The 23,818-nt window shown below is 43.6% G+C and overlaps 1 pseudogene; it reads left to right on the forward strand.

The window, feature by feature from the left end:
- LOC149254667 (uncharacterized) overlaps positions 1-23,818 on the forward strand; it is a 77,534-nt pseudogene that overhangs the window by 15,090 nt on the left and 38,626 nt on the right.

Below are 23,818 nucleotides of genomic sequence, written 5' to 3' on the forward strand. Positions count from 1 at the left end.
TTCTTGTGGCTTTTCCTGTGATGGCCTGTCCTGGGTTTTCTTACCCTTAGCTTCCTTACCTTTAGGTTTCTTCTCTGCCTCAATATGTTCCTTCTCCTCACTGCTGGATGAAGTGAGTTCTTCTGCCAGGGTCCGGATATCATCATTCTTGGTCATATTACGGAAAATATCCCAGGAGATAGGGATGGTATAAGTATGGAGGGCATCTTCTACGAGGAGCTTGATAAGCCCATGATGAGCCAGCTGGTCTGGTGTCCCCTCCTTCAGTTTTGTGCCACACTCAATCAATGACTGCAGGAGGAAGTATGGGATGCTCAATTTTTGTTCTGAGGGAAAATCCATCTTATGCCTGAGCTCAGTTAACAAGCGGAAGTGATACCCATACACAATACTAAATCGCCCCTCACAGGTAATATATTTCATAATTTGAAGGCTGACCTCACTTTAAAATGGCTGTAAGCTAGCCCTCTGAACCCCATTTTTATCCTCTGAAAACTATTCTTCTGGTAGGAAGAATTCCTTTTTAGCTTTTTGCCCCAATTTCCTTTCCTCTTTATCCCAGGGTGTCCCCAATGGCAATTCAATGACCCAGCTAATGAGTTGTGGGGTGAGTTTCAAGGTCAATCCCTTGAAATTTACAGTTGCCAATGTTTTTGGTTTGGGCTGCAGGGACCTTAGGAACTCCTCTGTTATTTCATCATCGTGACCTTGGATTTTATCACAGAAGGTCATCCACTTTGCACAGGTAAACAGGTCTGCCACCTCAGGAATTTATCTCAATTTCTTGTAATCCAAGGGTTCCTTTCTGATAAACCCTCCAGGCATGCTGAAGATACCCTGTTTTTGGCTTGAGCTCTGGTTAGAATGGAAATTCGGATGTGGTTTTCCCCCTTGGTTCTCAGGTCAAGGTTTCTCTGTTGTTTGTATCTCCCACTTTCACCAATTCTCTGGTTAAAATACTGCCACCTCCCAAGACTTCAACTTGTCGAAAGGAATGAAGCTCTCACAGATAGAGTGCAGAGCAAATTTTTATACCAATCATATAACAGTCACAAAAAAAAAAATTGATACGTGCACAGGTGAGCCTTACAGCGGTTTGTCATAATAATGGGGAGAGTTTGTTAACAGGAATCATGAAGGTGAGTATGACGCAGCACCATTCAAAAGAAATTCTGTGTATTATATAAGCAAACCACCGTTCTTGACCACAGGCAGACTGGTTTAAATTCCCCCCCTTCAAATAAGCTAATTCACCACCTTTCGAAAATTAAGCATGGGGATGGCATGTTCGAGCCTACCTCTCCTCGAGATTTCCAATTCCGACACACAAACATGGGTTTCTTTGCTCCGGTAGCTTTCACTCTGCTTCCTGTAGAGAGCTTCTGCTGCTTCTGGAGGACATCACGATACTGCGGAGCAAGTCTGGGACGCGGGAATAGTTTGAACCGGGCCGAGAAATTCGAGCTAACGAACTGCAGAGGAGGAGGATGCTCACGGTGCTGAAAAACCGGTTGTGGTGTAAATGACAGTGGTTGAGGTGTGTGCTCTAGCAGAATGATTTTGAAATACGGCGCAATTCATGGTGCGGGGGTGAGATGTCCAGGCCGAGCCGTTAGACAACGTCATGACCATCATTCCTCGGCATGTTTCTGACCGCCAATGTCTATCTCCGCCATTACCCGCCATCATCCTTGTCAGTCCACCGATTTCACTGCAAATCTGTTGATTTCCCCGACTGGACACTTCCCACGTGTCGGCTCCACGTCTTTCTGGCAAAATCGAGCGGAACCATGCTCATTCGGATCCCACGAGACAGTTCAACTCGCTGTGGATGGCCAGTTGACTGACCATTGCTTTTGTTCAATCCGAGCATTCACAGTCATGCAAGTTTCACAGTATGTTAATTTGACGAAATAAGGTTAGGCACTTACCTGGGGGTGACCGCGGACGTGTTTCGCAGGTTTTTGGACGTGAAGCAATGGTTTTGCTCGCTGCTGCTTCATGCACAGGCGTGGTAATTCCCTCGTCCATTTGCTGATGCCAGATGCAAGGCTTTCGGGAACCGGTCCGATGGTGGTGAATCGTCGCATGCACGGCCCCACTTGCTCTCAGCTGTGGAGAAGGTGTTCATATCTCCGCGGAGCTAGTAGCATGCCTTCTGTGCTGATTTCAACTGCTCCCGACTCCATAGTGTGTATTCCAGGCGGATCAGCTGCTACAGGATTCCTGTAGGACATCCTGTAGCTGCTTCTCCTCCTGGGCTGCATGCTGAAACGGGCATGGCTACAGTCACGGGTGAAGGGTCCTCTTGGAGCTTTTGACAGGTATAGTATGCGGGCCTTCATGTATTTGATTTGTCCCCTGGAAAAAAATGGCGATATGAGGAAAACGAGACTTTTTTACATGATTGTGCAGGGGTACAGGACCAAATGGTGGTAATGGCAGTGGAAAGAGAGGAAACAGGTGATGGATGGGACAAAGGGGTGGCTGCAGGCCTCACCAACAAACTTCAAGTCTTAAATCCTCCTCCAGAATCGATTTTGGCTCGTCCAAAGGTTCTACAGGATGTTTCCTGTAGAAATGCAGAACTTTCTGTAGAAAGCCCTGAAACTTCTTGTAGGAGGTTGAATCTTGACCCGAATGTGTCCAAATCCTCGAAAAAGTGCGTGGCCATGGAGGGAGTGTCGGTGAGGATGCCTGGTAGCTTGGGATGGACCCCTGTCCTTGGTTTACGCGACCCTCTTTATTTGCATTAACCTGCAATAATTTCAAAGATCAGACCTATTTTTTTTCTTTTTTCTTTCTTTTTCTCGTTTTTTTCCTTTTTTTTTTTTTTTTTGAGAGACAACAGGGGCGCCTCTATGAGGTTTTCACCCCCACTATCTACCCTGGGCGCCTCAAAGAGGTTTTCACCCAAGGATCTTTTTATTCCATTTCTTTATTTTTCGAGAGACAGCAGGGGTGCCTCCATGAGGTTTTCACCCTCATTGCCTGCCCTGGCTGCCTCAGAGAGGTCCAGGGATCTTTTTATTCTCTTTTTTTTTTTTTTTTATGATCAAGGTGCGGCCAGAACAGAGGCAGAACCCTGCTCTATTACCAGCACTGATTTTTCCACAGTTTCAATGAATTCCTGCCTCGAGAGGCGTTTCTTGTAGATTTTCAGTCGATGTCCATTGACAAGCATGGGGATGGCCTCTTCATCAATGGTCCTGATAATGACTGAACCATTTTCGTTACATTTCTCCACTGTATATGGTCCTAACCATCTTTTCCTCAGCTTCCCTTTGAAATCTTTGTATCTTGAGTCATATAGCAGTGCCCAATCTCCCGGCTGGAATTGCTTCTCATTAAGGTGCCGGTCATGCCATATCTTCCTCTGGAGTTGAACTACTTCTAAGTGGAGGAGGGTTTTAATTCTTTGTTCGTCTAACCCATTCAGCTACAATAATCTCTCACGTTGAGCATGGCTGAGATCTAGGTCCAGCTGAGCTGCCACCCTCAATGTATTGTACTCGAACTCTATGGACAGCAAAGCTTTCTTCCTGTAGACCAGCTCATAAGGTGTGAAACCGGTTGTGGTATTCCAAGTGGTGTTGTAGGCCCAGGTGGCCTCAACTAGGCAATCTGCCCAATCCTTTCTGCTGCTGCTCACAACCTTGGTCAAAATCCCTTCCAATGCTTGATCAGTGACTTCCACCTGCCCATTTGCTTGAGGATGATAGGGGGTGGAAGTCTTTTGCTTGATCTTGTGATGAGCGAGCAAATCTTCAATCAGGTTGGAGGTGAACTGGCTTCCTTGATCTGTGACTAACTCTCTTGGGTAGCCAAACTTGTAGAATATATTTTCCCTCAAAAACTCAGCCACCTTTTCTTCTGTTGCTGCTTTGATTGCCTTTGTTTCTGCCCACTTGGTCAGATAGTCAGTGCACACAATGATGTAAGACCGTTGCTTTGAAGGAGGGTTGATAGGACCCACAAAATCCATGCCCCACTTCTCAAATGGCTCAAAGGTCACTTGAGGTTGGAGAGGCATTTCATCTCTTGGAGTCAGTTTCCCCATCCTCTGACATTGGTCACACTGGCTGACATATCTTCTGACATCCTGATGGAGAGTAGGCCAATAGTAGCCTGCCTGTAGAATTTTGAAGGCAATCATTTTTGCTGCAAAGTGGCCTCCACAAGGTCCATCGTGACAGGTTAGGAGGATGTCAAAGACTTCCTCCTCCCTAACACAACGTCTCAAGATCTGATCTGGACCAAGCTTAAACAAGTTGCCCCCGATCCATGTGAATGGGGCACTCTTCCTTACAATTCTGCTCTTCTCTTTTGAGGACAGATGCGGAGGAAACTGTGCTGAGACCAAGTAATTTTCTATATCAGCAAACCATGGAGAGAGTACTAAGATAGCAAATAGATGTTCATCTGGCATCTGGTCATCCACTGTTCCTTCTTCACCTGCAGGCAAGTCCACTCTAGACAAGAAGTCAACAACAACATTTTCCTTACCTGGCTTGTCGACAATTGTCAAATCAAATTGCTGTAACAAAAGTAACCATCTAATAATACGAGCATTGACATCAGGCTTATTCATTAAATATCTAATCGCAACATGATCAGTGTGCACAAATGTTTGATAACCGGTGATGTAGTGTCTGAACTTGTTGAGGGAATGGACTACGGCCAGGAACTCTTTCTCGGTTATAGTATAGTTCACTTCTGCCTTGGACAGGTTTTTGCTGACGAAGTATATGGCATATGGGAGTTTCCCCTCAATTTGTCCTAAGGCTGCCCCTATGGCTTTGTTTGAGGCATCAGTGTGGATGTGGAAAGGTAGGGCCTAGTTTGGACCTCTCAAGATCGGGGTGGACACCAGCTTTTCTTTCAACTCATCCAATGCCCCTTGACAGTTGTCAGTCCATTTAAACTCAACATCTTTCCCTAAGAGTCCAAACAAAGGCGAGGCTAGCTTGTTGAAGTCTTTAATGAATCTTTGATAATATCTTGCTAAGCCTAGGAAACTCCGAACATCCCTTACCTTTTGAGGAGGTGGGACCCTTTGGATGATAGCAATTTTATTAGGATCCACCTGTAATCCTTGGCGAGAAATGGTATGTCCTAGCACGGTCCCTTAAGTCATCAGGAATTCACATTTTTCAGGACTGAGGGACAGGTTCATCTCAATGCACTTGGTTAGAACTTTTCCCAGATTGGTCAATGCTTCTCGGAAGTTGGACCCATAAGGAGTGAAGTCATCCATGTAGATTTCTACCGAATCATGGGCCAACTCAGAAAATATGCTCAATACTGCTCTCTGGAAAGTGGCAGGAGCATTGCATAGCCCAAAGGGAAGGACGAGATAGGCAAAGGTACCCCAAGGACAGGTGAAGGTGGTTTTATCTTGGTCTTTCGGGCTGATTTGGATCTGGTTATACCCGCTGAACCCATCTAGGAAAGAGAAAAACTTCTTCCCTGCCAGTCCATCCAACACCTGATCTATGAAAAGCAAAGGGAAATGGTCTTTCTTAGTGGCTTTGTTAAGTTCCTGGTAATCTACACAGATTCTCCACTTCCTGTTCTTATTGGGCACAAGCACTAGGGGCGAGACCCACTCACTATCGGAGATAGGATAGATGAATCCTGCATCCAACAATTTTTGCAATTCTTCTTTGACAATGTCCTTAAGGGCTGGATTCATTCTCCTCTGAGGTTGCCTGACTGGTTTACAATCTTCTTTAATGTAGATGTGATGGGTACAGACTGAAGGATGGATTCCTTTCATCTCCTTATAGCTCCAGGCGAAAGCATCTAAATGTTTGTTCAGTAAGCTACATAGCTCCTTCTCCTGGGAAGGAGATAGGGAGGAGCTGATCTTCAAAGTTCTTTCGGGGCCAAAATCCACATTCTTAATTTTGGGATAGGTTGGATCAGTCACACAGAGGTCCACTAAGGTGCTGGATTGGGTATCCTCCACCAATTCCTCTAAGGACAGTGCACTGGGAGGTGGATTCCGAATCAAGGTCTCAATCAAATCATCCTCGGTTTGAGGACCTCCCCTAGTGGTTTCTATGGTGCACAAGGGTGCAGAGTATACCTCATCCTCATCTCCTTCTTCCAGCCAGAGCAGTAAGTCATGTTCTAGCAGGGGCTGGGCAGGAGGGTATAGGACTAGCTGCTTGGACATAGGACCATTTTTGATGGTCACGTTTCCTGCTCGGCAACTAATGTAAGCATCCGCAGTGGCTAACCAAGGCCTTCCCAAAATGAGGGGGTATCTAGTAAGCTTTACCTTTGGTTGAAGGACTAAGAAGTCCACAGGATACTCCCAAGAGTCAACCGAGACCAAGACATCCTCCACAATCCCTTCGGGAGTCATGGTGGAGCGATCTGCCAATTGCAGGACTGTCAAAGTCTTCCTTAAGGAACCCTGAAGGTTGAGTTTAAGCATGGTGTCCCTGGTCATCACATTAATGGCAGCCCCTAGATCAATCAAGGTATGGGGGATAATGGTGCCATTGATGTGGACATCAACTACAGGACTCCCGGGGTCCAAATACTTTGGACAGATTACTTGCCCCAACATTAGATCAGACAGTTGTCCTATGACATGGATTGTCGATGAATCTCTCTTTCTAATGCCTGGGTGCCTGAAACACTTCTCCTTAATCAATTTGTTGTATATCGGTACATCTTTGATGGCCTGGAGAAGGGGTATTTTCACACACAACTGTTTTAGTTCCCCCAGAAGCTCAGTCTCCTCTGGTTTTGGTTGTGTGGTTACTGTTAGTCGCTCAGGAAAGGGTGGAATGGCTTTGGGTTCACTTTCCTATTTCTCTTCCTCGTCCTCTGGGGGAGGAGGTTAGCGATATGGAAGGGTCTTTCTGGATCGTAGGTTGATCTCCTAGATCTCCACAGCATAGGTAGGACATGTTGTTTCCCCAGGGTATACCTGCTGGGCCTGTCGGTTGTTGGGGTTCGGGTTCGGTTGGGCAGGGATCTGGGGTTGTCTTGGAGGAGTAGGAGGTAATGGTTGTGGTTGAGCCGGTGGTGGAGGCAGAATGGCGGGAGGAGAGTTGTATTGGGGCCTCCACCCCAGTTGAGGTGCATTCCACTGAGGCTGTGGCTGGACATGTGAGTGAAACGAATGAGCAGTGGGTTGAGAATGGTATTGAGGTGGATAAGACCACGGAGGAGGTGCAGACCAGGAAGGATGAGCAGGGGGACCCCAAGAAGGCATGTGAGTAGATTGGTTGGGGCTATAATAAGCTTGGGATGTCCCTTGCATCCCCTGCTGGTAAGGTCTAGGTCCATGCGGTCTCCTTTGGTTGAGGAAGTAGAGAGGTTTAGTGGGTGCCTCAGTCCCTTGGTACATGGCTTTGAATCCGGGCAAGGTTGGGCATTGGTTTGTAGGGTGGTTCTCCTCACAAACGAAACATACCTCCACTGAGTGTAATGGACACTCATTCTTAGGGTGCTTCCTCGTACATCTGGGACAGAAAATGGCCAAAGCCCTCTCAGCTTCCTCTTTCTTTTGTTGGATTCAGAAAGTATCAAGTTGCATGGAAATGGTCTGTCTCACCTCACTTTTGAGGTCTTCCAGCTGATTAGAAAACCCATGCTTGGAGAAGGTAGTTCTAGCTGAAAGTGGATTCCCACTGTCTCTTTTCCGGGCTGCCCTAGAGTGGTTTCTAAACACAGTCTTTATATCCTCATAAGGTAGTTGGTAAATATCTCCTCCAGCTAGCATGTGAAGGGTATCTAGAAGGTCTTCAGGGACTCCTTGGAGCAGAACCAGCTTTAGAGATTCAGGGTCAAGTGTGCACCTGGCCCATTTATAGCTAAGTTGGAACCTTTCCTCATAGTCCTCTAGAGACTCATCATTTCCCATGGTCATCCGAAAGATTTCCCCCTTGGTTTCCTTTGACCTATAGTAATCCCGGTATTTGTTGTTAAAGGCTTGCTGCATCTGAGCCCAAGTAGTGATATTGTTTCCAGGTAACCCCATGAACCAGTGTAATGCTGCATCCTTGAGGGTAGAGGGAAAAAGTTTCAACTTTTGCTCATCTTCTGTATAGTCATAAGTTCGACAAAGGACAACAAACTCAAACAGGAAGGTATCAGGGTCTTCAGTGGTCAATCCATGGAAATGAGGTAAGGCTGAGGGACTTATGTTCTTCATTTTCATGTCCCCGTATATCTCAGGAGGTTCACCTATAGGTTCTTCGGGATCACTGCCACCAAAGAAGAGTGAAGGATGACTTAGTGAAGTGGTGGGGGTGTTGGGTAGGAATTTTCCGGTATTATCTCTGTTCCTACGAGGCATGAAAGGAATTTTGGCTGCTTTTTGCTTTTTCTGCTTGTACCTGCAAAACTGAAACAAATGGAATTGCAACTAACTAAAATCTATCTTGCAAAAAGGGTAACGGTGCCTAAGCACTCTCATGCCAATTTTAAATATAAATGAGTTGGTAAGGAATTAGATATGGTTTTTTAATGAATAGACCAATTAGATCACATAAGTAAAGGTGATGAGCTATGGAGAGAGTGGAAATCAAAGTTGTTAGAAATTTTTCAAGGCTATTAGATAAATGTGAGAGAGCATAAGGGAGAACAACATGCAAACAATGAGTAGAGAATTGTGTGGAGAGTAAAGGTTGATCTTATGCATGAATTTGGCAGAGAAGAGGAGCAACATGAATGAGATAGAGTTTGTTGACATAGAGAGCACAATGTGAGAGAGAGAGAGAGAGAGAGAGAGAGAGAGAGAGAGATCCGGATTTAAATAGGAACGCAACAAATTACAGAGATAACCATAAAGATAGATATGCAGTGGAAATAATACTTCATTTCATTAATGTAAAATACACAAATATTCTTACAAACAAAAATGGAAATAAACTAGCTAGGGCGATGGTAGCTTATCTTTGAGAAGAGATGTGGTGGCTACATGCCTCTGAACTGTGTTACAATGAGGCTCGAAGGCCTATCTATTGTTGAAAAACAATGGAAAACCCTTCACATCCCAAAACCTAACCCTAGAAGATGAAACGCCAAATTGTGGGCCCTGTTTTGGGTAAGTTGGTACATCAACTTCCTAGGGTTGTAACTTTGGCACCCGATCTTCGTTTGATGCATACAATAGCTCGTTAGAAATCTCTATCCGAGTGCTACAACTTTAGGAAGAGAAACATTGGCCCATGGACCTATGTTGCTCCCAAATTTCCCAAAAAACGTTGTTTAGGGCCTCAAAACGGCTCCGAAAGTTCAAGACCCAAAAAAACTGCTAAAAATAGTAAATTGTGCTATAATTACAGAAACTGAAAAACTGAAAGAGACAGTTGTGGGAGTCCAAATGGGATAGGTGGGTGGCCACCAACATCCACCTGGATCATTCCTCCCCCCCTTAGGAAGCAATGGTCCCTATTGTGTTGAGCTCCTCCATCTACTGAACTTGGTCTCTAGTGTGCTGTTCCGCACTCTCGGATGTGTCCAGTTAAGGTGGGAAGCATGGTCAAGGGCGGTACACATTGAACACTTGGTGCAGGCAAAGGAATGGAGGAATTTTGTTCTCCAAAGAATTATGTCCCACAGCCTTGGTAATGGTGTAAGGACCATGTCGGCGTGCTCAAAACTTCTGATGGGCTCTTGTAAGGCATTCTTTCTGCAAATGCAACCAGACTTTGTTCCCACCTGAAGCTTGTGTGGTACCCCTATGGGTGAGGAGAAGTTGTTCCTGTGTTCTTTCATGACCATCTCCCTCTATTGTTGCTACTGCATGGAGGAACCCTTCGCGGGGGTCATGGATGTGGCGACGATCTTCCCCTTACTTTGGGAGCAAACTAGACAGAAAATAAATTTCCTAGTCTGGGAGACAATCTTGCTGCATTTCTTAGCAAAGATCAAAGAGGTGGCAGTAGGTGGGACTACCTCTGGTATCTTGTATAATTAATCACCCAAAGAAATAATAACAGCACGAGGCCTTGAATCATACACAACATGTCGCCTCCACAAGTATGGCTAGCCAAATAGTACATCACAAACATCTAGAGGTGCAACATCACACAATACCTCGTCGGTGAAAGACTTGATGCTATAGGGAAGGCAGCATTGTTGCTGAACTCAGAGATCTCGTCCTTGGTGAAGCCACCCGATACTGTATGGCTACGGGTGTGGTGTAGTTGGTAGGCCCAATTGCTTCATGACCTCTGCTGAAATGACGTTCTTTTGGCTACCACTGTCGATAATGAATTGCAGTGGCGAACCCTTCACCCACATCTGTGAGTGGAAAAGACGCTCCCCCTCCTCTCGGTCTTCGGGCTAATTCTTCTAGATCTTGGCAGTGGCAACAGTGACGCTGGGCTCTGTATCAATGATCTGCTTCCCTTTGCCATTCCCCTTATCGGGTTCTGAATCCGAGTCGGAACATGCGTCTGATTTTGAAGCCTTCAACTCGGGCACCAGCGACTGCTTGGTCTGACAATCACTTCTGTTGTGAGTGGGGCTCTTATGGAACTCACACCACTTTCCTGTGTCCTTCTTCGACTTTGTGGTGTTGTTCTTTTCTTGCAGCTTCAACGGGTTGTCTTGGGTCACCCCACCTTGGCTTTGTCCTTTAGTCTTCGGATTTGCAGATCCAAAGTCAAACTTCTTTTGTTTGAACTTTTGCTCGATTTTGACAGTGTATCGGTACGTTGTGGTGAGTGAGGAAATGTTCAGGAACACCATCTCTTCCTGGATGTATCTGTGTAGGTAGCTGCGGTATTTGAGTACCAGATGCAGCTCAAAATCTTTGATACCCAACTGTGTGTGAAGGGTATGAAAAATGTTGGTGAACTTTGGCACATCTTGGTCCCTTCCCTGCTGCAATGTGGTCCACTTTATGTATTTGTCCTCATATCTTTTGACAGGGTAGCACTGCTCCTTGATGGCATCCCGGAATGAATCCCAAGTGGGTGCGGCTAAGAACAGTGAGCCCATACTTTCATCCTTTTGTTCGCAGTAGGTTTCCCACCAGTCCTTAACATGGGGTCTACTTTGAGAAGAGCGAAAATAATATTTTCCTGACTGGAAAAATCATGAACAGAAAAATACCCATCTAGCAGATTTATCCATTTATCTATGGCATTTGCGTCTATTTGGCCCTCGAAGATGGGGATTTCAAAATTAGCTTGTACCTTAAACTGTGTGGCATTTCCAGAGTAGCTATTGGAAGTTGATGCATCGCCTCTGGGTAGCCGTTGAAGGATCTAGGAAAATTTGTCCATCATCACGTTCCTTTGTTGCTCGAGGGCTTCTTCGAGCAAGATTTTGATAAGATCTCCTGCCCCCTAGTCTTTCTTTTCATCTGCCATGGGAAGCCGTCGGGATTTGTGAGGCTGGTCTTGCAAAGGTTTGACCAGTTCAAGCCCTAAATCCTTATATTCCGACCTCGTTGGGGACATGCAAAGAAAAATAGAGAAAAAGTAGACCGCTCTGGTGAGCTCCAGTATTGCAGCAATAATGCTACAACTCCTAGGACTCCCTTCTTTACTTTTATCAACCCGGTAGTTCGTAACAAACTTGGAAGCGACGATGTTGTATGCATAAGTACTAGCTCTTGCCGCAACTGTCACTTGGTCAGCTGGCACAAGTTCGCTAGGAGCTTAAGCCAACTTCTATGAGCTCTTAGAAGAAGCTTTTTAACTGATGGATGAAAGCTAACTCAAAGAAGGCTAATATACTTGCAGAAAGAAACTAGAAAGCTGAAAGGAAACGTAAACCCTAGCAAACCCTAATTTTACCAGCTAACTCTACTGATGCCAAGAAGAGGATGCAAACTACTGAAGGAAATGCCATTGACTTCTAGGAAGGTAAATACATGTACCTAAGCTACTTCTTCAGTAACATCTGAAAGAAACATCTTTTTGTATTTTTGAATAAGTTACCAGAGTTATTATGCATATGATTTGACTATTTTGGGTTGTGTAGAGGTGGATATTGATGAGCCCCAAAAATGGATAATTATTTGGGCTCATTCAACCTCCTAATTCGACTTAATCCACCATTCTCATTAGTTTATTGTATGTTTTTGATTATATTTATGCTAATAGAGTGAATTGGGTTAGTCATTATGCCAACAAGTCTAATGGGTGCTTTGTGTAGCCTTTTTGGTCAATTTGGAGACAAAATTGAAGGTTTTAATGAGCACTTGGCAGCCATATTCGTGGGAGAACAAGGGAGAGGATTTGTAGGAAGGTGTCCCCTTCATTTATGGGCCCTCACCTCGAATTCTCCACCATCAGCTCGGAGTTCAAGGGCCACCAAATCAATGAACACAAGGGCAGCCAAGCAAGTCAAGTAGGACTGCTGTTAACTACAAGTTTTGGGCAGCCGAGTCCCTAAAGTTTAGGAGGACTGTTGGGGTCCTCAATTTGTATAAATAAGAAGGCTTAGGGCCTCATTTTGGTTAGCTAGTGGTTATTCATTTTGTAGCCAGTAGTTAGTCACTTTATAGTCATGTTGTAGTCATTTTGTAGTTCGATTTTTAAGCAGTAGATTAGCTTTGCTTTCAGCACATTTTCAGGTTCTCCTTGTGGACCGTTTTTGGAATGTAACATTTCTTTTGATCAATAAAGATGAATCCAACTTTGCACAAGCTCTAAATCTCTCTTAGGAGGCTGTAGCTTTTGGGGTTGGGCCCATCTCAAGTACCCAGTACCTCCTTTGTTTACTTTCATGTGTCTTTGCTGCATTCTTAGAATAAAATTTGTTATTTAGATTTAAATTTTGCTTTGTTATTTAGTTTGATTTTGATGGTAAAAAAAGGCTTTTCATATTCAGATCTATTTGGTAGGATAATAACAGAAAAAAGCTCCAAGAAAAGGGTCAACAACACTCTCTGTTTCGCCTCATCCTTATTGGATCAGGGGCTGGAATTGAAGAAACAGTGCTGCCCCAACAAAAACACTAGTTTGCTTGACCATGCAATCCTTAGTGTATTGTTTCATTTGCAGAAGTTAGTTATGGGTTCAGATCTCTGAAATGTTTCTTTGCATGATTGATGTACATGGTTTTCTTTCCAAATAAAGCTGCGGTTCATTCGTTTTATTGACAGTTAGATTAGATTAGCTAGGACTTTGATTATTTGTAAGACGTTGTTGATTCGGTTAAATGTACATTGTGCAGGGCATCTCTACCACTCTCTCATCTGCCTAAGCTTCATCAGAGCCATCTGATCCATCTCCTAGCTAGGTTCCTCGTCTCACATCTGTCCTCTTGCCCATGTAACCCTACCTTTTTGTGCAATCATTGTTTCAGCCTTCTTTGAGCCAATTTAGCCATCTACACCTCCTCACCACTCCATCCACCAGTCCCTGGGCCACTTCAGACCCCTATCCTACCTCCATATCCATCCATGCATCTTCCCTCACTCACCCATCCTCCAAAATCCAATTTTTAAACATCCTGTAGAAATTTCTGAACATCCTGTAGAAATTCCTGAAACATCCTGTAGAACCCCTGCAGACTTCCTGTAGAAACTCACGAATGAGGTTTCTTGATAGACAAACTCTGTGAAACTCTATGGAAGGGTGTTAGGGACTCCTTAGACCCTCTCTGAACCTTCCCAACCTTTTCCAAGCATTTATCTGTAGAAATTTTGAATAATTTAACACATATTCACAGAGATTATCCTGATCATACAATTATAAGCGGAACATGTATAATACATAATCTCCTCTATGTTGATCATCAATTTACAGAAGCAGTAACATTCACAGGCACACATAGAAGCATCAATCAAACTCATTAACACAGTATGTATCCCGGGGAAAGCATCTCACTAAAAACCCCACACTATCTGTATATTATATTGATTGAATCATGTAACAATACACAGCATAATACTTCTCACAAGTATCTCCACCTGTTACACACAATACAACTCAGATCTGATCTCCAAATCTATTCCACTGCTTGCCTGCCTCCACTGCTCAATACCTGCTCAAGAACTAATGAGAATGGCTCACCAAACTCGTATTTCACCTCAAAATAATCACTCACACTTTTTTGGACGTGAGCAAAGGCTACAATACTGGGCAAATACGTGAGCAAACTCATTGGCATCCTCAATCCCTTGATTGTGCAAGATCTGGTGCACAACTATAGTCACAACTGATAGCAATCTGATTCTCTACCACTGTCCCTGTTGAACTGAACATGCACTGACATGCAACTGAGTTAACTGATGTATTCTATAGTTGCATTATGAGTTAATAACTTGTGAATTAATTAATAACTAATTCACCCAACTCATCTCTAGTCTATTGATCAGTTAGACTAAATACAACTAGTTTAACAAAGCTAAACTGAACACAACTCCATCAACTGCACCTCCAGTCCACTAAACCCAACTCACTTGAGTTCTAACTGAAGTCATGCATGCAACAACTCAACTGACTCATAAGAAAAGCGTATTTCCTTCTGACAGCTGCATGTGCCACTTCTGTAGCTCAAACTGAAGTGCTCCAAGAGAATAAGATCAAGTTTATAGTCCAAATATTATTATGAGACAATAATATTTGACTTTTCTATTTTTGACAGCCAGTCTAAAAATAGACTTTGATCACTCACACTGTGATCACTCACACTTTAATCAAAAAAAGAAGTCCATCTATTTTTCCCAACTTGACCAATCATCCATAAACAACAACCTGCAATCCATAGACATGATCCATATGTCTAAAAATAGACATAGTCTAAAAATAGACTTGCGCCAAAAATAGCCTGCGGGCCCACTTAGTGAAGGCGACTCTTTTCACTAAGCTCCATCATCTTGTTGCACTCTCAACAAGCATTTCTTGTTGCACACTTTTCAACACTCCCTCTCAACAAGAAAGGCTTCCTCTCAAACCCGATCCTGTAACTCTGGAATGTTCTCCATGCAACACATCTGGCCGGTCCACTTGCTCTGTCATCAAAGTCTCTGACTGCTATTGCCTCTGTCAACTGAAACTCTGCATCTCTGTGCTCTTCAGTATCTGACTGCTCTAGCCTCTGTCACTTTGATCTCTGACTGCATCCGTGCTGCTGCTGGTTCTATCTCCCAGCATTGCATCCGCACTGCACCTCCCAACTGACCTCCCTGTTGGGATAGAAACACCCTCTGATGCTGAAGCTCTACCTGCTGCTGACAAGTTCTCCCTCTCTGACATCTGCGCTACTGCACCATCTGCATGCATCTCTCACCATTGCACACCTCTCTGTGCCACCTAGCACTGTGCAAAACACTTGTGCCTCTCGCATTGCTACAGCCTGCTAGCTATGCGCTGTCCTGGGATTCCCTGCACTGTCGCTCTCTCTGCCGCTCCATCCGCATCTGTCTCTACCCAATCAGTCAGTTCCTGCTACTACACATCGGGGCTCCCGTAGCAAGGTCTCATCCAAGAGGTTGGGTACCTCAAGGATCCTACCCCTCCTCCTTGGGACAATCAATCCACATCACCCCACCTCCTACCTGGAGGTATGCCTGCATGCGATCCTTCAGCCCATCTGGCTCGAAGATTCCCCCTACTGGAGGTCTCTGGATGAGTAGATGTCTCTACTCTATCTCCTCTTAGCTTCCCCTGTTGTGGCTCCTCCACAACCTCCTGAAGCTGCTGCACCAATCGTGGCTCCTCCACAATCATCTGAGACTTCTTCTGGCTCTGCATGTTGAAAGGTAACATACCTTCCCTCTCAACCACCAAGTCTCCATCAATTGCCTCGCTGCTCAAGGCTTTGCATGCATCTTGAACCTCAAGAGCATACAGGTTCTTGACCCGTGAACCCTCCTCATGACAACGAAAGCATCGCACTTTCGATTTGTCAACCTTCTTCCCACCACTGGAAGAACTAGATTCAGAAAGAGAAACCTTCCCCTTCCCCTTCTTCGCCTTACTCGCTAAGGCACAGTTCTCCTCATCCTGCATGGATGAAGAACCATCTGGTGCTCCGTCTAATCTCCTCCTGCATCAAATCTGACCATAGTCGTTCCCAATTTGGCAGTTTCTCCCTTCCATTCACCGAGTCCTGGTAGCTATGCCAACTCTTAGGAAGGTCAAGGAGTGCTAGACTCACCATCCTCATCCGACAGTCACCCCCACACTTCCCAGCTCATCTTGGCATTAGGTGAACTTCGTGAGATACTGGGGCATACTGTCTCCATTCTCACACTTAATGTTTCTGAGTTTATCTCTTTCTTCGGAATTAAATCCGAATTCCACCAGCTCAAAACTCAACCGCTTTCGATCTAAAATTCGTGAGAACAAAGTATTTCTTGTACAGAGATCGACTGTATGGGCATTCACCGGATATCTCACCTTCCAAAAGAAGGATGAATCCAGAGGCTACCTGGCCCAATTACAGACTCTGCCTGAAGAAATAAATTGTAAACACTTTCTGAATAGTAGATCTGATGATCAATCCTCGCTTGATATCCTGTAAAAATCTCTTCTACAAATCAAGCAGCTCCGATACCATGTAGAACTTTTTCTACAAATTATCTAGCTCTGATACCATGTAGAAATTTTGAATAATTTAACACATATTCACAGAGATTATCCTGATCATACAATTATAAGCGGAATATGTATAATACATAATCTCCTCTACGTTGATCATCAATTTACAGAAGCAGAAACATTCACAGGCACACATAGAAGCATCAATCAAACTCATTAACACAGTATGTATCCCGGGGAAAGCATCTTGCTAAAACCCCACACTATCTGTATATTATATTGATTGAATCATGTAACAATACACAGCATAATACTTCTCACAAGTATCTCCACCTGTTACACACAATACAACTCAGATCTGATCTTCAAATCTATTCCACTGCTTGCCTGCCTCCACTGCTCAATACCTGCTCAAGAACTGATGAGAATGGCTCACCAAACTCGTATTTCACCTCAAAATAATCACTCACACTTTTTTGGACGTGAGCAAAGGCTACAATACTGGGAAAATACGTGAGCAAACTCATTGGCATCCTCAATCCCTTGATTGTGCAAGATCTGGTGCACAACTATAGTCACAACTGATAGCAATCTGATTCTCTACCACCTGTCCTTGTTGAACTGAACATGCACTGACCTGCAACTGAGTTAACTGATGTATTCTATAGTTGCATTATGAGTTAATAACTTGTGAATTAATTAATAACTAATTCACCCAACTCATCTCTAGTCTATTGATCAGTTAGACTAAATACAACTAGTTTAACAAATCTAAACTGAACACAACTCCATCAACTGCACCTCCAGTCCACTAAACTCAACTCACTTGAGTTCTAACTGAAGTCATGCATGCAACAACTCAACTGACTCATAAGAAAAGCGTATTTCCTTCTGACAGCTGTATGTGCCACCTCTGTAGATCAAACTGAAGTGCTCCAAGAGAATAAGATCAAGTTTATAGTCCAAATATTATTATGAGACAGTAATATTTGACTTTTCTATTTTTGACAGCCAGTCTAAAAATAGACTTTGATCGCTCACACTGTGATCACTCACACTTTGATCAAAAATAGAAGTCCATCTATTTTTCCCAACTTGACCAATCATCCATAAACAGCAACCTGCAATCCATAGACATGATCCATATGTCTAAAAATAGACATAGTCTAAAAATAGACTTGCGCCAAAAATAGCCTGCGGGCCCACTTAGTGAAGGCGACTCTTTTCACTAAGCTCCATCATCTTGTTGCACTCTCAACAAGCATTCCTTGTTGCACACTTTTCAACATTATCCTCCTTGATCCACCCATGCACAGTAAAAAGCCAGTTAAAAGCACATGCATGATAATTCTAATAACTTATTCAAAAATACAAAAAGATGTTTTCTTCAGATAGTGATAACTTAGACACATGCATTTTACCTTCTTAGAAGTCAATGGCATCTCTTTCTGTAGCTTTCATCATTCTTCTTGCACCAGTAGGGTTAGGCGGTAAAATTAGGGTTTGCTAGGGTTTGCGTTTCTTTTTGGCTTTCAGTTTCTTTCCACAAGTAGATTAGCTTCCTTCGAGTTAGCTTTCATCCATAAATTAAAAATCTTCTTCTAAGAGCTCATAGAAGTTGGCTTAAGCTCCTAGTGGACTTGTGCCAGCTGACCAAGTGACATCTGCGGCAAGAGCTAGTACTTGTGCAAACAACACCGTCGCTTCCAAGTTTGTTACGAACTACCGGGTTGATAAAATTAAAGAAGGGAGTTCCAGGAGTTGTAGCATTATTGTTGCAATACTGGGGCCCACCATCTTTTTTCCGCTGTTGGCGGGGAAGTGTCAGAGTATTGGTGATTGCTGCTTTTCTTCTATTTTTCACTACAATCTTCTGCTAAGTAGTTTATTTCATTTCCATTATGCAATTTCGTTTAGGCAAAAGTAGATTAGCATTTCCTACTTTCATAGATTAGCATTTCAATTCCGCAATTTCATTTCTGCAAGCGTAGATTAGCATTTCAATTCCGCAAGCGTAGACTAGCATTTAATTCCTGCAATTTCATTTGAGCAAAATAGAATAGTCCTTTCATGCTTTCATTTCAATTCCGCATTTCCATTTCAGCAAGATAGATTAGTTGCAATTCAATCTATTTCAGTTTCGCAGGTAGAAATATAAAAAAGCAAAAATCAACCAAAAAGATTTCATTTCATGCCTTGTAGGAGTAGAGATAAGTTAGAAAAATGATTGCACAACACCCCCACTGCTTCACACAGCCAACATTCTCTCTTCTTCGATGGCTGTGATTAAAGAACCCTTAGGTGGATAGCAAGACATATTTGAAGAACCTCAAGGGAAGAAGAAGAAGAAACCATTCCTCTGGAGCAAATGGCTATAAGCAGAAATGTTGGGAGTAGCACCTTGTCCAAAGACGAATTTGAAGATCAGATGGAAGATTTCAAGAGTGATATGAGGCAGTTTCTTGCCATGCAATTGGATACCCTGTGGATCCAAAAGAAGTAAGAGGAAGCCAAGAGGGCTTTGGCCATCTTTTGTCCCAGGTGAACTAGAAAGCATCGTAGGGACGAATGTCCAATGCACTCCCTAGAAGTGTGTTTCGTCTGTGAAGAATACCATCCTACGAATTAGTGCCCTTCCTTGCCTGGAATCAAAGCTGCATATCAGAGGGCAAAAGGAGCCACTGAATCACTCTACTATATGAACCAAAGGAGGCCACATGAACCTAGATCTTATTAGCATGAACTGCAAGGGACATCCGAGACCTATTATGACCCCTATCAAGCCACTTTCATGCCTTCTTGGGGTCCCCCTGCTCATCCTTCCTGGTTCACACCTCCTCCTTGTTCCTTCATAGATCCATATTATGCCCAACCAGTTGCTCATTCGTTTCACTCTTATGCTCAGCCACAGCCTCAGTGGAATGCACCTCAGCAGGGGTGGAGGCCCCAATACAACACTCCTCCCGCTTCTTTTCCTCCACCACCTGCTCATCCACAACCATCACCTCCTGCTCCATCAAGGCAACCCAAAATGCCTGCCCAACCACAACCCCATCCACATCCATCTCAAATATACACCCCCACTCAGCTACTCGTACCACCATTTCCAAAACCATGCAATGGAGTAGCTCAACCCAATTGCAAAGCTGAGGCACAACATGTCCAAATGACTCCTCTTGAGCTCAACGATCTTCACCATAGCTCAGGAAGAGTGTTGCACAGAGATAATATTGACAACATTGAAGGACCAAAGGCAAAAGAAGATTCAAAGGAGGAGATCAAAGAACCATGGGCTGCACTTGATGAAGAGAAGAGATCAGAATCAGAGATCAAGAAAGCTCCCTCATGGTTACCATCAAACCCTCCATGTAGTCAAGAGAAAAGTCAGCAAAAAGAGGAAGATGTGAAGGTCATGATAGAAGGTGACATGAAGAATGATCCAGATCAGTAAAAGGACCAAGGATATCAGAGCTATATTGAGATATGGTTTCAGACGGTCACTAAGTTGCAGCGGTACTATCTTCCTTAGCTATGTTTGGTCCCTTCAAAGTCAGATCATTTGGTCTCTGAAATCCGGATACCTGTCAAAGCATGCATTTCGAGCCTTCACATCATCTTGTCTCTAATCTCGATGTGCACATGGTTTCATTGGAAGTATTCTTATACTTGAAAATGATTTTGTTTTTCAAGTAGGGTAGGGTAGAAAAAAAAAAGAAAAAGGAAAAAAAAGAAAAAAATGAAAATAAGAGAAAAATAAAAATCTAAGGTGAAAACCTCCTCGAAGGCACCTTAGATTGGCTCATTGATTGAAAACCTCCATGAGGCGGTCAATGGGTTCGGAAAAAAGAGAAAAGAGAATAAGATCTCTGGGGTGAAAACCTCCCTTGGAGGTGCCCGGGGCAGGCAATTATGGTGAAAACCTCCATGAGTCGCCCTAGTTGTTTTTCAAAACAAGGAGAAAAAGAAAAAAAGAAAAATAAACGTAATTTGCATTGAATAATTGCAGCTTGTAGCAAGGACGTTTCAGGTCAGGAGGATCACTCAAAACAAGGTCAAAGGAATTTTTGTGCCTTCTACAGGAAGTTCTGTGTCTTCTACAGAAAGCTTACAAAAAATCCAAATTGATCACCGAAGAGGACCCAAAGGCTGGGAATATGTCCATGAGACCTCCACACATCCATTTTTCCATCCCTCACCCTTTTCCATCATTTTTTCCATGTCATTGTGCTTCTTTCCTCAAAAATGTGTTTTCTACAGGAAGTTCCTGTAGAAACTACAAGAAGTTAAAAATGGATTGAAAAAAAGTAGTTTGGCGAACATGGTAGCTTCCTCAAGGGTTCAGAAGTCCTCCTGCAATCTTAAAACTCCTCCTCCATCATCTCCATGCCTGCATCACAGCCCAAGCTCAACTTTTCTTTCCATGCAAAAACTTGCAGAATGCTTTGAAGAAAAAATACATAGAACAGAATTTGTTTTTGCCCTAACTTGAAAACCATGCATCCATTTGAAAAACCGTTTTACAGGGAATTGTATAGGGATGATGGCAACATGCCCGAGCAGTTTCAGCCATTCCGATGCACAATTTCCAAGAAATCCGCCTCCATCACCATCAGCCATTTTTGCATTTTCTCCATATCCGTGCATCCATTTCAAAATCTGTTTCATGGGGAGATGCATATGGGTGATAGTAACCTACCCAAGCAGTTTCCACTGATTCCGATGCACGGTTTCTGAGAAATTGATCTCTGAAATATTCATCCATTTTCCATTTTTCTCAAAATCTGTGCATCCATTGATCTCAATTTTGCTATGGGAGGTGCATCATGATGATAGGAACATGCTCAGCAAGTTTCAGATCGATCCGATCTATCGTTTGGGATCAATGGCGAAAACAAGTTCTGGTCCGGTGAAAATTCAGCAACAGCAGCTTGAAGGTGCAAATTTGAACGTGGAAACAAATGCCTGTAGCTTAGATCTGGTCAGAGGACACCTGCACAAGGAAAAAAACCAAAAATCATCAGCCAAGCCCTCATGCAACCAAAGAAACCAGTGCATGCAGCAATGACTAGCCACAGCACCTCACAGTAGCCATTTGACTTCAGGTACGTGATTGAAACTCATTCTTCTATTGCACAAATCTAATTTATAAACTGCATGAATGAATGGAATGGTGGAATTGAGCCACGAATATAGCAAGATTAAGCCGATAGTTCCTTGTCCAATTCTCTATCAATTAGCTAGGAATCATGCAGCGTACGTGTTAGACAACTCACGTGAAAATAAAAATAAAAAATAAAATGAAAAAAAAACAGACAGTGGTAGAGACTTTAACTCCAGTGCAACTGATTAACAAGAAGAGGACATGTAGCTCATCACAGCATTGCCGTCTGCATGTGGCCACGTACACCTGGCCACCTCACTCCTTCACCACAAATCACGCAGCAATTAACGAACGCTCAGCTGAAACTCACATACTGCTGTTAACTGCACTTGCAACATTTTCAACTGAAGTATGCATCCTCTGCTTCCACAAAATGATTAACCCATCATCCTCCATTGAGCTTTGTGGCCTAGTTCACAATTCTCCAACGTATCGGACTCACTCAGAGGCGCAGGGGCACTCTACAGGCGTTTCTACAGGAAGACGTCCTACAGGAAAGTATAGCAAAGCCGTCCAGAGTAGAAAAGCCCGAGTTTTTCTTCATCAAATTTGGAGCCAGAAGAGAGATATGTAGCACCAGGGAAGAATATTTTGCAGCCTTATCATTTATTAGATGGACTAATAGAGGTACTGGGAGAGAATGATGAACTTCAAACGCTCAAAGATGGGCTATTTGGAGATGTGTTAAGGTCCACATAGGAGGCCATCATTCTTCCACCATGGATTGTTCTTCCAGTATGACCAAGGCCTGGTGTGTGGGATTATGTCCGTGTCAATGTTGATGAACTTGCTGCTGAACAGCTTTCTGTGGCTGAATATTTGGAATTCAAGGAGCACCTTGTGGATGAAAGTGTCACGGATAAATATGCATCGAAGCTAGACCTTGAGCCCTTCAATGAATCTTTTCCTTGCCCAACACGGCCATCTTCCATTGGTAGTGGAGTTCATTTTCTCAATTAGCATTTGTCCTCAAGATTATTCCATGATAGAGAAAGCATGCAGCCCTTGGTGGATTTCCTTCGAGCACACAGCTACATAGGCCAGAAGCTGATGCTGAATGAGAGAATACAAAGTTTGTCCAAGCTATGCTCAGTCTTGGAAAAGGCAGAGGAATATCTTAAAAAGTTCCCCAAGAATACAACACATACAGAGTTTCAATACAAATTACAAGAAATGGGATTGGAAAAAGGATGGGGAGACAATGCAGAACATGTCTTAGATATGATTCATTTGCTCTTGGAGACTCTGCAGGCCCCTGATCCATCAACTTTAGAAACATTTCTAGGAAGGATTCCTATGGTCTTTAATGTTGTGATTCTTTCACCTCAGGGTTATTTTGGCCAAGCAAATATTTTAGGAATGCCAGATACTGGTGGACAGGTTGTGTATATACCTGATCAAGTTCATGCATTGGAGAATGAAATGTTGCTGACAACAAAACATCAAGGATTAGACATCAAACCTGAAATTATTGTGGTGACTCGGTTGATTCCTGAGGCCTATGGTACAACATGCAATCAACGAATTGAAAAAGCCACAGGAAAAGCGAGAGGAAAAGCAAGAAAGACAAAGAAGGAAGAAACAGAGAGGGAAAAAAACAAGTTTAATCCCTGGAAATTGTTGCAGGTTGCAGGAACACCATGCGGAAAGGGGGCCTCCCAACAGAAGCAGAAGGGTCCCTACCAAGTTCCCAGGCATCCTCACATCCATCCCCTCCATGAACACTCATTTTTTCAGGGTTCGGACACAATCTAGTCATGGTTCAACCTTCTACAGGAAGCTACAGGACTTTCTACAGGAAGTTCTGTATTTCCACCAGAAACATCCTGTAGAGCCTTTGGGCAGGCCAGAATCGATTATGGAGAGGGATTTGAAGCTTGAAGTCTATTGAGGAGGCATGCAATGACTCTTCTCTTCCATCCTCCACTGGTTTCATCTCCTTTCACCACCATTGCCACCATCTGATTGAATATACTTGCACAATCATACCAAAGCTGAAACTTCTCTAGGAAAAGGAGCACAGGCAGTGGGAAGAAGCAAAGAGAAAAGCATGGTTTCATGACTGAGAAGAGGACATCACTTCAGAAGCTTAGCATGACAAGGAGGCCACCAGGGCCATCAAAGATGAGGAGATAGATTGGTTGCTCAGAGGATGAGCAGCACTTTCAGTAGGGGGGTGATG

Source organism: Pinus tabuliformis, chromosome 7 (genome assembly GCF_031772625.1).
Source record: "Pinus tabuliformis cultivar Carrire ecotype Pingquan chromosome 7, CPIR1, whole genome shotgun sequence".
Taxonomy (NCBI): Eukaryota; Viridiplantae; Streptophyta; class Pinopsida; order Pinales; family Pinaceae; genus Pinus; species Pinus tabuliformis.